General features: G+C 36.0%; 1 long non-coding RNA gene across 1 annotated transcript; it reads right to left on the minus strand.

Annotated features, from left to right (window-relative positions):
• Positions 1-6,961: 6,961 nt before the first annotated feature.
• LOC129735296 (uncharacterized) lies at positions 6,962-17,641 on the minus strand. The gene is made up of 4 exons (XR_008730721.1): positions 17,455-17,641; positions 16,525-16,588; positions 10,666-10,706; positions 6,962-9,967 (listed from the first exon to the last, which is right to left on the minus strand). It is a non-coding gene; the product is annotated as an uncharacterized LOC129735296 (long non-coding RNA).
• Between the last annotated feature and the right edge of the window lie 264 nt (positions 17,642-17,905).

Genomic DNA, 17,905 nt, shown 5'->3' on the forward strand with positions numbered 1-17,905 from the left:
CTATATTTTTGCTAACCAAAAATAATGAATAAAACAAGAAAACAAGAGGAAAAGCCCTACTTAAAAATATAACAGTACAGTCAATATCATGTTGATTCTTGAATCATTTGCACCATACAAAAACATTTATATGAACATGTTTAGACTATCACACAGGAATATAGCACATTAAAAGGATGCAAATTCCATTTTGATTTTTCAGAGAATTATCTAGTCCTTTGTCTGGTAAGCAACAAGATTGGCATGATTAGCTATGACTTTTCTATTAAACTGTAAGATTAAGAGAAAGGAGATTTAACAAAAATGATTGATCTGAAGTTAGTTTGCCCACCTTTATTCTAAACAGAAGCACCAGAAATTGTGAATTTATATTTTTGAAGTATTACCACACATTACAATTTTACTAAAACAATTTCCTCTTTGCTGGTAAGGAGTATAAAAGCAACTTTGATATTCACAGGCTGTTTAATATGCTTATGACTAGCTAGCATCTCTTTGTCTACCAAGAAAAACATAACATTGTATTACTTAAGAAGGATTATACAGCCATACTTTCTCTCCAGTAGTTACCATGGATACACATACGATTATGGACACTCAGCAATGCCAAAAGGTTTACATTCAGTCAAAACCCTCTGAGCTCTAAGTTGTAAAATCTCAATACCAGAATGGCAAGCAGCAGAATATTTTATCATGGAGAACTGATGGTGTTGGTTTGGAAGCTTTTATAAAATAAAGCATTTACATAGGAAAATAGAGCATTCCCAATATTAGATGGTACAACAGTAGTGAAGGCAGCTTTAACTTTTATTTATCTTTTGAGATAAAAATTTATTTTGCAGAGTAAGGTACCTAAAATGAGTGTGTACACATGCACTAGATATGTAAACTGCCACAATACACAAAGAAGATCTAGTTGCTATAGTCAATAGAATCTAGAGAACTGTTCAGCTTACCCTTCAATTTACACCTATATGTGACCAAATGAATAACTGATGAGTAGCTCTCTGGTCTCTACTAACTGTATTGACACCTAGCTCTCACGTAAACATCTACACATAAGTGGCTGATTCAGGCATCTCTATCTTTTCCTGAATCCAAACCCAAGTGGATTGCATTAGTTGTTCCAATTGATGATAATAACCAACATTCAACCTACTAGTAGGGATTAGCAAATTCAGCTTGTATTTTGAGTTTAGAAATTCTTTTTGTAAAGGTGTTGGGGTTAGGGGGTGTGTGTGGGTGGTGGGTGGTGGTGATTTGTTTTGTTGGGTTTTTTTAATTCAGGGCTCATTGAAAAGTCAATCTGAGATAAGGAAAAGGATAAGAAAAAATCCATTTTATTGACCACGGTGAAACTGATCAGCAACAAAAAGTTCTTCTGTCATCTTCTGCATTAAGTCACTTCTAGTATTGAAGAACCTAATATGTAGGCCAACACTAGGTAACCAAATCAGAGTCTGTGACATAACCAGAGACAGCTTCTCTTTGGGCCTCTTCCTCTGCCCATAACCCACATCCACCCAAACTGTGCAGCTATAGCAACCATATCATCTTTTCTGTTTTCCAAAAGGATTTGCAAGAAGATCTTAGAATCTCACCCTTTTCTGCATCCCAGCTTGTTATTTTCACCCCCTTTACACCAGTAAAAGGTGGCTACGGAGTGAAACAAACTGAAGAACTGTCCCAGTTAATAGCAAATCCTTTTAAGTTAGCTTTCAGTCAAAAAAGTTCCTTCATTTGACAGTTTGACACAAGAAACACAATAGAACAAGCAGCTCCTAACTGAAAAGAAGATGGGAGCACTCATGTCAGTGGCAATACAGGGTTCAAATTACATGGAAATCGGAGTGTAACCAAAGTTAGTAAGACTAGGGATTGTATTTGTCAATGCATCCGTTGCCTGGGAGTTCTTTAGCTATTCCAGTTTGCTAAGGTCTCTAGTACCCAAGGGGTTTGAAATCTCTGGATAGCCACCTTCACCAGCACTTTTGGTTTCCTAATCTATCACTGATCATATTAATGCAGAAGTTGTTTTCCATTGTATCAATATCCCTTCAGAAATCAGCTACAGTTAATAAGGTCAGAGACATTTTCTCCTGTTGCACCACAGTACTTCAGGCATAATATGTACAGCTGGTTGTTCTTGGCTCTACAAGCACTCAGCAGTTGGAACATCCTGATGATCTAACCATCAAGGTTATCTATCCAATTCCTCTGTAGCAGAAACCATAAAATCCTGTAATCTCCTTTAGGAGTAAAGAAAAGTTATCTTGGAAATAATGAACTGAACTGGAAACAAATAATTTAAATCCTCTCCTCCAGCTCAGCAGCTAAATCACAAACCAGGAGCCTCCTTCCCATACTGTGGCTTATGCCTGTGACAGGTATGAAGCAGATTCACAAGGGCTACACACTCAGGCAGCTCCTTTACCCTGGACTTCATCGTTGTTCAGACTACTGCATAACTGCAACAGCCAGCTGGTGCTGCCACTGCCTCTTTTTGTTTCTAAAGGGTCTTGCAACACAATATTGGAGGATGAATTCATGCTATTTTGCTATCCACCAAAACTCCACAGAGCTGAGTCAAAAACCCAGCTTCTTTGACCTGTTCATCAGTGGGATATTCTGAGCTGTGGGATGAGGGTCAGATTTCAGAGCATGGTGCTAATCTGTGGAGTGCCTGTACCAGCAGGTTTAGCTCACTGGGCTGTACAGCATGCATGACTTAGCAGAACTCTGAAACAAGCTGAATATTTAGAAGCTGCTGGAGGCAGCCTGAGTTGGAATCCCTGCTTTTAAATTTACCTCAGGTAAATTTAAACCTGAGTTGTGGGAATCCCTGCTTTTAAATTTACCTCAACTATTTGCGGGAAATCCTCTAACAAACAAAAATTGCCCTGAAGAGTATCTAATGTGTATCGTGTTATAGATTCATTACAGTACAAGACAGGATATTTTCATGGTATTGTGCACACACGCAATGTAAAAAAAAATTATTTAATTACCATGTTACTTCATTCTATTGTTCTTCAGTAGGTTTGAGTATACAGTCTATGTAGAACCCCCTGTGGTCATTTCAGCTTGGTAGTTTTCAAGTTTACTGTGCTTGTCTAACAGACCAGTTTTAGGGTTTTGTTCCACTATTTCCAATGTGAAGAGCTTTGGGGTTTTTTTGTTGGACTTCATTTTTCTCACATCCTTTTGTTGCTAATGGAATTGTTATTTCTAACCCTCACTTGTTAATAAATTCAAAGGTTTTATATTACATCATAGAGAATAACTAAGATAGCTGTCCATGCAGAAGTTTAAGAAGAAGAGAACTGAAAACTGGTTCAGGAAAATGAGGGATAAAACTACAGCAGGATAATTAAAAGAATAAAAATTTGATCTCTTTTTGTGGAAAATATGGATTGCATCTTCCAAAAAAAATTCCAATCTTCCTATTGCATCTTTCCCTTCATTTGTAAAGTGGAACGGACCTGTACCATTAATATTAGTACTTCTTGTTTGCCATTAAATTTCCACTGGAGAAATATTTAAATACTCAATAATTCTACTCATACCACTACAAAGGCTACTTTACAAAGTGTTGACTTTCTAAGACCAATTTGATGCTTTCGTTGCCTTGTAGAAATGTCAGTCTTTTTTCTCTGTGGCAACACTGTAGAAGACCACCAAATTTTATTTCTAAAGTAGTCACTATCAAGGCCACACTTTGTTTATATTACTTCCTGCTTCATAGTCAGATTTTGTCCATTTTTCTTGTATTTTTTCCAACGGTCTTAAATATATTAAATGATATCTGTGGAGTTATTAGAGTTACATCTCTAATTCATGTGAATAATGAGGTACTGTAAAAAATGAATTGATCTTTTCTGGGAAGTCACCCATATATCACAGTCTGCACATAGCTCTAATTCAGTAAAAGATCCATTATTTGCCACCATAACACAGTATCTTCTTCCCACCCCAGTACTGGTGAGGAGTCAATGCAGATTTAAGAGTAGTAGTGGAATGAGGAGTTGTGATCCACTGACAGAGTGGGACCACATTTTGGGGCCGAGGTATATTTTTTACCTTCCCCCATGGAAATAATATAGAAAAATCAGTACAATTTTCCTATTTACATATATAACTCTATCATCACTCCTTAGCTTGGTTATAAATATGATCTAATCACACTAAGAAAAATGACAAACTTCCAGTTTAATGACAGCTGATAAAAAAAAAAAGGTTATGCCATATGCCATATGCATCCGAAAATCTTAGACATAGTAAAGACCTCAGGGACCTGCAGTATTGTATTCAGCATTCACTAGACCTCATCTAGGATGTTGTATCCAGTACTGCAGCCCCCTTTAACTTCCATACAAGAAAGGCATAAATTTGAGTCAGTTCAGTGAAGAGCCACTAGATTTTATTCAGTCTGGAGAAGGGAAGGCTTTCAAGGGAACCTGATAGTAGCCTTTCAGTGCCTATAAGGAGGTCAGCAAGATGAAGCTAGACTCTTCGCAGTGGTGAACATTGGGAGAATGAGTGACAATGGCTATAAGAAGCAAGAGAGATTCAAACTGGATATAAAAGAAAAACCTTTTCACCACCATAATGGTCAAATGGTAGAGCAGTTGGCCCAAAGTTGCAGTGCAGTCTCCCTCCTTGGAGGCTTTAAAATGAGACTAGATAAAGCCCTGAGCAACCTAATCTAATCTCAAAGCTGACCTTGCTTTGAGTAGGAGATTGGACTAGAGACCTCCTGAGCTCCCTTATAAGCTGAAATATCCTGTGTTCTTATATTATGAACAAAATTTGTTCTGATCTTATTGCAGTGCTTCAGGTAAAGCAAAAACCTTTCACCTGTCATCAAGAACAAAAATCCATAGGATCTATACACCTGGGAATGTAATTGCAAAATTAAGGTTTGTAAAAGAGAGATATAGGGTTGATTTCTATGGATAACACGAATAAATGTCTGTACCGTGCAATGGAATTCAGTGCAGAATTCCCTAAGTCAGCACCAAACACTGTCTCTCCAAAACTCAAGACACAAAAGTTAAAAGAGCATGGTGAACATGGACTTGGGAATCTATAAATTCAGAAACAGAGTCATGCAGTTATGTTTCTTTTGAGTTCTGAGGCAATCTCCATGCAGCTACCTCAGTACATTGATCAATGACAGCAGCTTCCACACAGGTATTCATCTGCTTTTGGAGGATCTCTGGATGAAACATAAATAATACTGTAGAAAACTAAATGGATGCCCACAGAGTTTATTATGGGAAACCTCCTCCCAATAAGTTATTTATACCAGGCTTTTTTTACAGTCTTTTATAAATGTTGTGAAGTCAGCCCCTTATCAAATGGATATTCTTAACTAACAATACTTCTATCATTATGCTGAAGGAATCAAATATTCAGCCATTCTCATTTAAAACATTGTAAACTGGGAGGTTATCATAGAGACATTGTGCTGCATATATCAATAATTGTTTTATAACTTGGCTATAAATATGCCCCAATGCACAGAAAGAAACTTTCAACAGAATTACCAACTCTGACAGCAGAAAAAAAAGTAGCTTTCATGACATACATATCCAAGAGCACAAAAGGTCTTAAAAGTAGTATAAAGCAGAAGAAACAAGACTATTATATGTAAGGCATTATTGTTTCTGACCACAGGTCAGGTTTTTTTGTCTACAACAAAAAACTTGCTTTTCTCCAGAAATAATGAATGAAATAAAATGTTCCATTTGCCCTTTGGTTCCCAACAAAACTCAGGGGAATGCAAACAGTAAGAACGATTATTTTCTAAATCAGTATTTTTACCAGTATTGCAGAAAGTGAATTTGTAAAAAAAATAGTTTGCTAATTTGAAATTGAAGAAAGCTGCTGTTTAAATAATGGGTTATATAATCTCTTGTAATTGTTATTGCTGTTTCAGATCCTTGCATTATTAATAATTATAAGTGCCTGAGTGTGAATTTTATTTATCAATTATTACAGTGAAAAAGTGAACTTGACAAACAGATGAGAAATTTAAGTTTTCTACATTATATTCTACATTAACTACAAATTAAGGATGAATTGATATCAATTTATATTTCAGGAAGCAGTACTGCTCATTTACTTCTTTTATTTCAAAAACTAAATCAATGTCAAGTATCATGCTAGGAAGCACTGTGTTGCTAGCAATACTTGAATAGATTTTTAATTCTGAAGCACTGGTATAAATATAAATTATCATGAACAGAAATACTCTACAATTGTGCCAATGTGAACATAATAAGAATCTGACCTATTCTTTTAAAAGATATAAAGCTCATATTGTAATTTCTTTTGTCAATAGAAAAGCCATTGCTCAGACCACATTTTAATTAACCACCCTGAATTCTGTTTGCAGATTCAATTAAGAAAAGATATTATTCTTCACTTCTTGTCCTAACCTTTTCTTCAAAGTTACAGTGCGGTTTACTGAATATATGATCAGTTATGGGTTCTGAGAAACTGTTCTAGCAGTTGTTTGGACATTTTATAATTTTGAATAAGCTACAGGATTAGGAACAAAACAAAAAAAAATCAAAAAACAACCCCCCAAAAATAAAATTGCATTAAACCATTACAGTTACCCTTAAAACTAAGGGTAAATAAGCACAGAACTGGGGAAAGAATTCAGTGATCTTCTACATTCTTCTCTTTTCCAGTCCCCATATAGTTTGCTATATGAACACTAATTTCCCTATATGATCATTATAATATGACACATTTCTGTCTCTAGAATTGCTATAATAGAAAAAGCCAGGACAATCAAAACCAGAAATTTAAAAGCATTGATTTACTCATCTAAATAATGGACTCAATAGTCTCTAATGAATCAATTTATTCCTAAATGATTTGCGAACAGTATTTATTCAATTTATTTTATAGAATCATAGAAACACTAGTTGGGAGGGACTTCTGGAGCTCTCTTGTCCAACTTCACATTCAAAGCAGGGCTGTCACCTAACTAGGTGAGGCCAGCTCTGCCTTCGTCTGCGTGAGCATGAAAAGCACCAAGGGTAGAGATTTCTACCATCTCCATGGGTAACCAGTTCCAGTGCCGCACCACACTCCTTGTGGAAAAGTTTTTCCTCCTCAGCAATCTGAACTTCTCAAGGTGCAGTCTGTGGCTGTTGTCCCTTACTACATCATCTGTTATTACCAAGCAGAGTTTTGGCTTGGCTGTCTTTGACAGGAGCATGCTTTAAGTGACTGCAAGGCTGCTTGACCTCTTCGCTAGACTAAACCAGCTCACACCCCACAGCTTCTCTTCTTATGTCATGTGCTTTAGTCTAGCTTGTCTCGATAGCCCTCTACTGGACCCTCTCCAGTCTCTCAATATCCCTCTGATTTAGGAATCTCAGAACTTAATACAGTATTCAATGTGGCCTCACCAGTGGTGAGCACAGGGCATAAGCACTTCCCGCAGTCTGTTGGCCTTGCAGCTCCTGATGCAGCCCAGTATGCATTTTGCTTGACTCACAAAGAAAGCACACTGCTTGCTCTCATTCAACTTGGCATCCACAATAATCCCCAGGTTCTTTTCAGCTATTTAACCAGTCGGTTCCCATTCTAAGTTGATGCATGGTGTTGTTTTGCACCAGGGAAAAACTATGGGCTCCTTGTTGAAGTTTTTGATGTTGGTGGCTTCCTCAAGATTATGAAGGTCTGTTTGGAGACTAGATTCATTGTTTGTCTTGTTGGCCACTGCTGATTCAGTATTGTCATCAAATTTGCCAACAGAACTCTTTCATCAAGTGCTGTTTGTTTATTTGCACACTGTAGTATGATATAAAGAGAAGTCTTTACATCTTTTCTCGTGTGGATCCTCTGCTTTTTCTGGAAGTCCTGAAATCTTTCTCTGGGACTTCTCTTTTTAACAAGACTTTGATAGTTACCAGTACTCTGTTTAACACATTTCTGTGGCATCTTCTACTTTTCATGTTCGCTATTTTGAAAACTACATCAGCATTTGCTTTCCCTGGTGTTCTAATGCAGAAGCAGATGTCTTTATCTCAATAGTGATTTTGATTCTTCTCTTGGCTAAGTAACTTTTGGCAAATTAGATTGTGTAAGCAGCTTACTACTTGTGAGTAAAATAGTCACAGACAACGCGATGCTGACAGTGAAAGAATTCTCAGAAATATCACTGCCAAAATTTGGATTACCCCAGCAACAATATCAATATTTGTCCTTTAATAATTATCACAGTGTTATAAAAACTGATATAAATACAAGCAGTCATTTCATTGCATCTGCAGGTAAGATCTGCAGATCTTTCCTGATTCTTTGCATGAGAAGCTTGCTTTACAGATGCTTACAATGGTGACAGTAGTACCTGACCTGCCTTTTTCCCCATGATAATAAAATAACATATTTCTGAAAACAGCAGTTTGTAAAATCTCCTGTGAACTGCATAGTAATTTCTGAAGGTGAGTCTGCACATGTTGCATCATAAACCTCAGATCATTAACACAGGAATCCCATATTTCACAGTATCAAATTATTTATGTACTTTCTTTGTTGAATACCTCAACAAAGTCCCATCAAATATAGCAAATCAGACAATCAGAATTATACTTATTACCAACCATTGCTCTCATACACCAATCCATTGGCATCTCAGATAGCTAGTGTAATATAACAGATATTAACGAAGTTAAGTATGGTGCAGATTTGCTCAGTGAAGGCAATGCAGATAGGATTCAGGTTACAATGCTTTTACAAAGCATGTGGCATTTAGGTTTCAGTTCATGTTCAGTAACACTCTCAATTATCCCAAAACAGGAAGGGAATATGGGTAAAAAAATGCATAGTTCTTTATGCTCAGTTTACAGAGGGATCAATGTCTTTTGTTGATAGTTTAGTCCTGTAGCTTATACATTTATTTTTCTGGATTGCACTAGGATTGCTTGAGGATATAGGACAGCAGAGAACTTGGCTGACTGTATGGTGGCCCACACATCTGTGAACTTGTAAAGTTGAACCACAGATTTTATAAATAAATGATGTCTTAGAATAGGAAATATACTTTTTTTTTTATGTGTATTATAAGATAGGTGCTTTCTTGGAAAATGGAAATGTTTGATTTTAGCATCTAGAGATAGAAAAGCAGGCAAAAATTGAGGGAAACAGAAAACAGTATTAGAGTGTGCTCTTAAATCTCTTGTACTAACCAGAGACATCTTGTCATCACTGCTTAGATTAGCTCCAGGAGTTTAAACAGCAAGCTTATTTTTCCATGGTTTCTAGTCCATTATAGTAGCTATTTGTCTTCTTCTACCAGCAGGACTGGCCAAATAAATTACACCAGGGATAATTTACTAATATTTCTGTAGTCACTTCCAAATAGGGAAGAGGGGGGGCCCCATCCCAGAACGCTTATCTATAAACATTTCCCTTTATGAGGTTTTGAAGTGACTCTGAGGAGGTCTGAACCTTGAGGTAGCACTAGCCAATCTTATCTGTAGAATGAGCATACCCCAAAACATTCAAGTAGTTACAATCTGTATGTTTTCTTAGAGCACGGACAACCCCTTAAAACAGAGAAAATGCAGATCTGAATGATGCAGATAAATAAAAGTTTTGAAAACAAATCTTTCCCCTCTTTCCTATTTCCTTTAAGAATGAGCTCCTCCTTCCAGATGATCCGGAGTCCAGCAATTTGCACTGCTTTCTTGGGTTGCAGCAACCTTCACACAGTCTCCCTCTGGGTCTCGAGGAATGTATCCTCTCCTTGACCTCTGAGGCTTGGCTGTAGAGCTGCTCCTTCGCAACAGGCAAGCCATGTGCTTTGTCAGGAGTCTTTCAGTCTGCGTGCAGGCATTGTAACCTCCTCCTTTCTCTCCCCCTGTCCACCTGACATGACTGCCACAGCCAGGAAAAGTGGAGGCAGCCTTTCTTGCGGCTGTTCTGCCACACCCTTTTGAACCTAACACAGAAGGGGAAAAAACCCCAAGCACCATCATAAAATAGAAGTTAAACCATGAACAAAAAGCTCCAGTTTGTCATCTGCCATGAAGATAAAAGCAGTAAAAATAGGCTGTCATTTAAACAGCAAAGACTTTTGCAGTTTTCAGGCTGAGGCATGCACCCTGTTCGTTATTCTACCTCAGGTAAAACCTGAGATGAGACCTGGACTCGTCAGCTCTCCTTGGGCCCTGGTCTCTGGGGAGAGAAGATGCAGGTATATGAGCCAGAATGGTTCAGTCTTATGCTCATCTTTCAGTCTGGATTACACTAGCATAGTTCAGAATGAGCATGATATGCATATACTCGTATTAGGCAATATAGAAAAGAGCAGACAGATAGATCTTACAAAATAACTAAAAAGTATCCACCTCTTTGTCTGACCTCTCCAGTCACCTCTCAAAGATGTTGTCAAATAATTGGCTGTTCTAACACTGCTACCTGTGGTCGTGACATCTGACTACCTCTAAGATAATAAAATAGAAGAGTAGTTCCAATCTGTGCAGATGACAAACAAAGCATAATATTAGAAAGTTTCTATTTCAGTAAAACACAGTGAAAGAGGTGCCTATTACTGAATGTAGGCTTTTGTAGGAACATGGCATTATTATGAGCTCACCTGTTTATCATTATCTAATAATTATTATTATCAGTTCTCACCTGAAGCAGGAACAGTATCTGGGATGTGCCACTGCTGGATGCTAGGGGGAAAAATGAACAAGAAATAGGAAGTCAACCCTTTTGGTAATACGAATGGCTCTCCCATAACCGTACCTCACCTTTTTTGTAAGACCTTCTTTTCAGCAGCATTCATTGACTCCGCCAGATTTCAAAAGCTCTATCAGTTAGGATAACCTATACAAAACCGAGGAATTCCAAACCCTGTTTTCTGCAGTTTACCAGCTTCAAGTTTGCTTAATCATGAAAGACATTACCACTGCTGGGATTCGCTGTGGCCTGTGTGTATGTCAGTCCATACCCTACTGCTCACTGATTCATCTTACCATGTGTTTTTTGTTGTCCATAAACTCAACAGATAAATTAGATTCATCATGTCTTCACAGCATTTTCTTGTAGAAAGGCTTTTTTCTCACTGAAGTTTCTTTCAGATACATTGTAAATTCTTTTTGAAGCTATCTTAAAAATCCATTCCACTCGACTATATTTTATCCATGGTAGCAAATATCTTGGTAGACACCAGGTCATTCATGTTCATGCTCAAAATGTCAAGGATTGCTATATTTTTCTATAGAGACTTTCCACATCATTAAAAATGGTTTTTCATGGAAACCCACCACGGTACTGCTGTTATGAAGCCGTTGATAGCATTTAGGACATATGTCAGGTTGTATCAGCCTTTAATGAAGCAGATTTCCAACTCCAACTTTTGTGTTATAACAGCCATTTATAAGCTACATACATTTCTGAAGAGATACAGAGCTTTTATTAAAAAGAAAAATAAAATCAACATAAACAGGTGTTTGTAAGATCCATCGACATCTTCATTTCACTTCCCACTCCCCCCATTTCTCAAGGGAAATCCAAGACAGAGCCTTCAGAAATCAGACTGGAGAACAGAACATGTCCCACCTTTTATACCCACCTGTTAGTATTCAGAAAATGGAGACATTTCTAGAGAAACTACAACAGATGTCTGTGGCAGAAGAACACAAAAATTGTATGTGCTCTCCTAAATTTTAAAGTTTTAAATTGCATCCAAGATAATAAATATATAGACAAGCAGTGTAGGAAGCCTTTTTTTTATAAATAGCCTTCTATTTCTGAGATGTTTAGAGATCCTCTTTTCTGCATAGCAGAAGAGGCAGTATGGCTAACAAATCAAAGGACCACAATTAAAAATAAATTATTCTTGTCTCCAAATCTGGAAGCCTTCACAAAGTTAAAACTAGAGTGGAAGACACATCATGGGAATAATTTCTAGGAAATGTTATAAAGGTAACAGAGGTAAATTGTGAGTATTCTCACCAGTTATAAAGGAAAACTATATATAAATATTTTCTTAGACAGGAAAATGTGGAGGGTTAGGTCTGTACCTTGTAAATTACTTGGCAAGCTATACTAATAATGTAAATGGAAATATGTTATAAGCATGGTAGTACTCATACTAAACGGACAGCTGAGGTGTTCTGCCCATCCAGTACTGAGAGAAGAGTACTATACTTTTATAAACATATTTCCTACAATTTATCTATCAGACTGGCAGACTCTGAAGAATATCACAAATCCTTTTGGCAGTAACATCTGGAAAACCTCTAGAAGTAGCTTAATCATCTAGAATGAAAAAAGGCTCTCTTGAGTCATCCCTGGAAGTGTTCAAGGCCAGGTTGGATGGAGGTTTGAGCAACCTGGTCTAGTGGAAGATGTCCCTGCCCATGCCAGGAGGCTGGAACTAGGCAATATTTGAGGTCCCTTCCAACCCAACCATTCTACAATTATATGATACATAATGTTTGGTACAAGTCACCAAGGCTATATGTTTTCACTCAGACACAAAGATAAGGAAAAGATGTGAATTAAGACATCTTTTCATTCAGGAACATGGCAAGGAAATACTAGGAACTTACTGTTGTTACCTCATAACTGAGGTCCTAGAAAATAAATAAATGCATGCATAGATACATAAAATCCAGATACAAACAAGTAATTTTTTTGTCTAAAATCCATATAGATTTTTCATGCTGTGTTACTAACCTCTGACCCTATTCAATTCATTTGGGAATTTTCAATATCTGTTGTTTATATCATGTATTTTTAACTCTGATGTAATATTTCAGGGTATGAAAAGGCTATTAGAGTAACAACGAACCTTCTTTTTTTCCAGCATTCTTTTGCTGACCTCTCTTGAGTAATGCTCATGTGTATTTATTACTTAAGTATGTCAGCATTACCAAAGCACAGGAAAAAAAAGGGAGGAAATCTAGATAGCTTAGAAAAACTTGTGCATCTGCAGTTGTCACATGGACTGTTTTGCTTCAGGGTTTTTTTCATAAATACAGTGATGAGAGTTCATTTCATATTTTGGAAAAATTAAAATATTTCTGTTAGAAATACCAGTTCATGGAGTACCTCTCATGTCTGTAATATTTCTCTGGAAAATGTAAGAATGACAAAATTAGTTCAAAACAATGACACAGCAGTTAGTGGATTTAGTAATTCCAGGAGATCTTTGAAATATTTACCCGACTGAAACCCCTAATCATATTTGTTCAAAATTTTAATATCTCTTTCACCTTATTTTAAGGAAGTATATTTAATTTCATAAATGTTTTTCATTTTACCCACATAATTAATAACACTGAAATGACATATTTCTTCTTTCATTTTCTCATCATACGGAAAATCCATGAAAATGTGAAAGCAATGGAGTGGATGGGAAATTATTGCTTTCTCTCATAAACTTGGCCAAAATACATTCACAATATTTACTGAAATAATCCCAGAACACAGCAATATTTTCAAAGTTAGACAGGTGCTAAGTATTTTGTTTTGATAAGTTGGTTAACTTCCATAAATCATGTATAACCCTTCTCAAGTCAGTTTTGACCATTTCTGTCCAGCTTCTCAGTAAGCTACTTCAAAACAATCTTACCATACTTTTCAGGGGACCAAATCTGCTTACTACTACTGACTTTTCAAGCAAGGGCATCAATATTCTCTCCCTTTGCAGAGACAAATCCAATTACTTAGACACTTCTTAGATTGTTTTGGTCCAAAGAATCACAGAATGAGCCTGCATGATCATTTTAGCTCAGATGTCACCTTCTGAAGCAAATTTCCTGACCATTCCTGTTTAATAATGCTTTCATTCATTTTATGGACTGGTTTTGGATCCCCACACAAACTGGATTTTGGAATGAAAGTGAATAGAGTGAGGTTTGGCAAGCATTCCATCCACAGCATGACTAGGACTAACCCAGCATTAAAGCCTCATGAAATGTGTTAAAGCCATATCCTTAGTACAGACTCCTTCATTTTATTAAACTGCTTATACTGGTTCTGTGCTACTTGCTAATGTGGGCACAGTTTCCAACTGGACTTTGACTTCATAGACCCTCACAAGATGCAGAACCAAATTCTAAAGTGATTTAGGCACTTAAAATCTCATTAAAATGTATAGAGGACTTAAGGATGTGATCTTCTTTGGGACTTCAGAAAATTTCATTAATTGGTTATCTGCATCTTTAAATGCCTAAGTATCTTTGGAAATCAGAACCTTGTGTTTCTGTGCTGCAGTTCCACTTCCCTAAAATAAAGATAAATAGTAATACTCAGTTCGACAGGATCTGGTGAGGATAAATGTATTAAAAATTGTGAGCTGCTCAAATCATGGAATAAGAAGGTTTAATCAATCCATAACATACATTGCTTTCATATCACAGATCAAGGTTAAACAAAGGCTAAAGCTCTGCATGCATGATTTGCAAATGCAGTTATGCTAATACCATGATGATGTTAATTAGATGATCAGCTGCATATCTGACTTTCGATAATAAGTCCTAATGTGACTTGCTAATCAATGTCAGATATGGGAATAGAATGTAGAATTTCTGACTTGTGAATCCATGCACTAATTGCTAAACCAGACTGCCTCCCTAATGTCATCCTTCATTTCAAAATGTTCTCTCTTCTGCTTGTACTCATAGCATGTATTATTAGAACAGCTTTTTGTAGATTCACAGACTGTTAAGACCAGAAGAATCCACTGTAATAATATTATCCAACTGCTAAATAACAAGGACCAAAGAATTTCTTGCTACTTCATATCGGGAAATCATTATTTTTTTCTTTTTACATAATTTAATATTATCGGTCTTGATTTTTGACTAGGCTACAGAACATTTTTTTCAAAGACATGTAATTTTAATTTCAAGATTCAAAATTATGATGAATTTGTCGCTTTCCATGAGAGGAAATGTCAATTATTAATTGCCCTCAGTGTAGTGAGATGCTCAAAACCAAGGTCAGATGCATCCTGGTTTTAAAAGTTGCATTTAATTGCCAGCTTAAATGTTTCTGACTTCTGCTTTCAGCCACAGTAATATCTTGTTATGCCTTTAACTGCTAGATTAAAGGTTCCTACATCTCAGATCATAGATTACTGTATAAAGGAGACTATGAAAGAAATTAATCACTTTAATCACATAACTTAATTCACTATGGGAAGTAGTTCAGATAACTAAGAAAATTATTTTTACTTCAAATGTTTGGGTTGTTGTTTTTTTTTAATTTAGCAATATTACAGACTATTACAAAACTTAATTTTGAAGTGAAACTGAAAGATTTGCCTGGATTCATTCTTCTTTCCAATGCACAATTCCTGTACTCTGTATCTGAAGAGCAGGGAAAGAAAGGAAAGAAACCATTTTTATTCCTGAAACCAAAGTGTGTAGTTGTCAGCTGTTTCTTTGGGTTTTGTCGACACATCAGAAAATCATCTTAGCAACTGGGATTCCCATTAATTAACTCACTGGAATAAATACAGCTGTCAAAGCAAAATAGGGTATTGTGGAATTTCCACACACAATAATTCATCACCCCTTCAACGGACAAATGTTAGAATTTAAAAAAACTGAAGAAACATACGAAGCTGACATGACAGCACGTTGAAACAAAGCTTCGTTTATATAAAAGTATTACAAGAAATAGTACCAAAATTTTATATCAGGATGATTCTTGTGTATTAAATTGCAATCAATTGAAAATATTTCTATAAAACTGAAGAATAAGAACTTAACCTGAGAAAAGACAGAAGGTATTTTTTTTTCTGAATGCATAGTACTACATATAATGTTACATGTGTGATAATATGTGCAAAATCCAAAATCTATGAAGAAAACTGTTATACCTGTATTTAATTTTATCTCTACAAAATTAAATGCTAACTGTGGCGTCCTTGCAACACAATGTGTTATTTATCATCTTATGCAAAATGTTACTGCGGGGAAGGGGAAAACAGCAAGATGTTTTTCATTTAAAAGTGCATGTTTGCTGCTGCAGCTGCAGCTTTGGCTTCATTTCAGAGTCTGATCTCTCAAAGGGCACAGAAAGGAACAGTAACAGCCACTATGGCCCCAAACTTATCACCTCCTAAGTACAAATGGAAAATTTAGTCAGGAAGAAAATTAGACTTTCTTTTCTAGTAAAAATCTTTCACTAAAGAAAAAATAAATATTAAATTTTATAGTTAAACCATTGCTAGTGAACCAAATTCTAGAAAAGAAAATAACTTTTTGGTAATTTTGAAAATGTCCAATCTCCTTTTTCTCCCTTTGTAATGTGCTTTTAAGATCAGTCTCCTTTTCACCAGGAAAGCCTGTATGATAAAGAACTATACAAGCATAAGTTCAGCTCCCACAGAGGGAAAAATCAGCCATGTAATTCTTTTGAATATGTACGTATGTATACCAAAAGATTCCACCTAGATAGCAGTAATATCCACAGTATGAATTATGGAATAATCTAAGAACATTCATTTATCACAAACCTTCAACTCCTCACCTTTGCTCTGCTCATGAATTCATTCCTCCTGGGAGGAGTGGAACAGCACCAGACAGTCAGAAATCTGCCAAAAGTGGGAGTTCTGTGAGACTGAACCAAAAGTTGATTTGCAAAGTGAAAACAACTGGCAAAAAAAAATCTATAGGGAAGTTCTGAAAAGTAAGAGGAGGGAAGAATTCTGCCTTTCTTTTCTTAAATACAAGACTCACTTCTTAGCATTTTTTCCTAATTAAAATCCATGAAATAAAATAAATTTTAAAAGCCTGGCAGAAGAAAATACTACAAACACTGTGGTAGAAGATGGAAAAGAATGAACCACAGATCAACAGCCTTAATCACAGCTCTTTAACTTTACACTGGAAAGTGCTCAGTGTTACAAGGTTAGTTTATAAATTTGAATGGAATGGAATGAAATCATATATTAAAGAATAAATGAGCAACTGGAAAATAATAAATTCTGAAGACTCTGGAAACAAAAATTCTAACCGTTTAAATAATGAAAGGTCAGTAAGTTTTATTTAGATAGAGTAAAATCACTTTTTGTCCTGTATTAATATATCTTGCAATTCCAGTGATTAACATTCTAGAGAAGGACCATCTTTGTTAGTTTTATTATGCTACAGTGTGAAAACTAGCCACATGCATCCTATTACTATTATTCCAGTACACCCTCAGCCAAAACAGAGCTCTGAATTATGCTCCTAATATTTACAAGGTTAAAAAAGAGAAGATCTGAATTATGTTCCTAATATTTACAAGGTTAAAAAAGAAAGCATACTTCAAAATTTATATCTCCTGACAAAAGAAAAAAGATTACCAATTTTAAAATGCTACCTTCTAGAAAATCCCCCAAAGGCAGACACATTTCTGTAGGAATTAAACAGAATTATTTTTTATATAATTAAATCTCTGAAACCATTGCTTACTTACCAAATTTGACCTTGGTGCTTAGTGATAACAAAAGATGTAATATCTCCTTTGTCCACCCATTATAAACACACATCAAATATTGCAGAGGGAGCATCTGGTTTTAAGAGGCACTTACTTTGGAATGACAGACTCAGACATGTAATGTACTAAAGTGATACATTTTGATTTCTATTACTGGCCTCTCACAATTATCATCAGTATCTCCATAGTGTGTTTTTCCTATTCTGCCAAACAAACCATATTTCTGTTAATTATATGACTAAATTAGTCATTCCAAACTTAATACCTCCTAAAGCCATCAGCAGATGTTCCCTTTATAATCATTGATGTCATTCTATAAATGATTGAAAAGGAGATGTTAAATGGAGTGCTATGAGTAAATGCTAACTTTGGCGTTCTTCTTGTCTAACTTTAGCTGTCTAACAGCGTAGCATCTGGCCTGCCTCAGTCA

The sequence above is a fragment of the Falco cherrug genome, chromosome 1 (genome assembly GCF_023634085.1).
Source record: "Falco cherrug isolate bFalChe1 chromosome 1, bFalChe1.pri, whole genome shotgun sequence".
Lineage (NCBI taxonomy): Eukaryota > Metazoa > Chordata > Aves > Falconiformes > Falconidae > Falco > Falco cherrug.